We start from the raw sequence: 2066 nt of genomic DNA, 5'->3' as shown, positions 1-2066 counted from the left end.
TAACCAGCAGATCAGCTGAGCTGGGGCAGCAAGGGCAGTAGCTTGGGAACTAGCTTTTATCAGGTGCTGCTTTCAGATGACTTGTTAGCTCCAGCCAGCCTTGTGGTCTGCCCTGGCCCATCAGGGGCAGGCACTGGAAAGCTGTGATAAGACCTGTCTCCAAGCCCTTCCTTCAGCCCTCCAGGAGGCGAGGAACCTGCGTTTGTCCTGCAAGTCACTGCTACAGGCAGCGGCCAACAGAGGCATTTATTATTGCTTTTTTTTTTTCATCTGGGCAACCAGTTCCACTAGTACCAGCTGCGGTGTCAATGATGTGGAACTATCCAAAGCGCTTACTGTCTATTCAGTGTTCTCAAACATCCCATTCAGTTGGTTTAATTACTGCCTGCATTTCACATGTAAGGAAGCAGAGTCCCCAGGGTCTAATAAGCAGAAAGTCACCCAGGGTGAGAGAGGAAATCAGGATTTGCCCCACGTCCCTGCTTCTGCACCCCAAACCACCATGCTCCACCTTGTTCCAACCTCCGCTTGGCCCCGGGGCCCCACCCCAGCTGCTGGCGGGGCCCACTCCACAGCTGGCTCCTGGCCCGGGCCCGCTTTCCTGGACTCAGCTGGCTGCTCCTAATCCAACAGGTACAGCCCGAATCCCTGCCCAGCACCCAGCCCTACGCCTTGGGTTGTGGAATGTAGGAGAAGCATCCAACAGCTGCTCTTTGAACCTCTCAGCTGGCTGGAGAAGCACGACTTGGGCGAGAGGGTCAGCGGAGGCGCCAGGTCCCCTGCGTGCTGTGCCCCTGCAGTCAGTCTCGGGCACTCTGCGCCTGCGCCGGGGGACAACTGAGCTTGTGGAGCCTTTGCTTTTAGTCCAGTTCTCTGTTTTCTGTTTCACCCTGGCAGGTTCCATCTGGCATTTATAGCTTATAAATAGCCGCAGCTAGGGTGTGACTTGGGTGGAGACCTGGAGCCTGTACTCCACCCTGAAGGGGGAAAAAAGCTTATTTAATTCATTTCTGCCCTTGGGAGCCTCTAGCTGTTTAGAATGCCAATTAGGCGGCAGCTGCTGGGGTTTTTCCTTTCCCGATCCCAAGATGGCCCGTCTGATTTTCTGCGCCTGTTGACTTAAGCTCTTACAGGAGGTTGGGTGGGGCGGCCGTGGCCAAACCGCAGGGGCTCTGAACCCGCTGGCTGAGCTTCGCTTAAGTTCTGCTGGAGCCTGCGGGCGGGGGTGGGCGAGGCCCCACAGAGCAGGCCCAGCCCTGCCCTGTTTCTTCCCAGATGCTGGAGTTTGGAGTAAGAGGAAAGAGGTTGCCCTGAGAGAGGGGAGTCTGGCTGGCCAGTGCCCTTCTGAGGAAGCCCCCAGACTAGAGCCTTAAACAGATACCCAGGGACGGGTCCGTCTAGGCCTCTTGGCTCCTGCAGAACTTGGGTCTCTGCACCATGCATCTGGCACCTATCATGGGTTGCCTTATAGATTACATCCACTCTGAAGAGCGGTGTCCTCCTCATTCTAGTGGGGATCATAGTGCCCGCTCAGGGCTCTGGGGAGGCACAGTGCCTGGCACGCAGGGAGGGCTCATAGATGCCCTCCGGCTTCCTTTGTGGGTTGACACACAAGGCCAGAAAACACTCAACAGTTCCTGAAGGATTGAAAGCAACTTGCAGGAAGACCAAAATAAATGAGAGAACTTCCAGGTACCAGCAAATGTTAATATCTAAAGTGATTTTTTTAAAAATGAACGCATTACAGAATTAAATGTAAAATGCATATTAATACATATTTTTAGAAAGCATTACAAGATAAAAATGACACCAAAAAAGCAAAGCAAGTGGGTGTGTCAGCAGACAAAAATGAGAAATACCCAAACACATCCTCTAGGGGTCCTCACCGCTGTGAAAACTCCGTGTGTGACCTGTTGACTCCTTTTCAAGGGGTATATTAATGTGTGTGTGCTGGGGCTGGGTGCTGCAGGGGCTGGCGCTCCAATGCAGGTAGTGAAAGGAGTAAAAGATCTTCAGGTTCCTGTGGATATGCTTGGAGTTTGTGCAACTGAAGGGGGAGAGATGGA

Source organism: Rhinolophus ferrumequinum, chromosome 5 (genome assembly GCF_004115265.2).
Source record: "Rhinolophus ferrumequinum isolate MPI-CBG mRhiFer1 chromosome 5, mRhiFer1_v1.p, whole genome shotgun sequence".
NCBI classification, from domain to species: domain Eukaryota; kingdom Metazoa; phylum Chordata; class Mammalia; order Chiroptera; family Rhinolophidae; genus Rhinolophus; species Rhinolophus ferrumequinum.
This window is presented reverse-complemented; position numbering follows the sequence as displayed.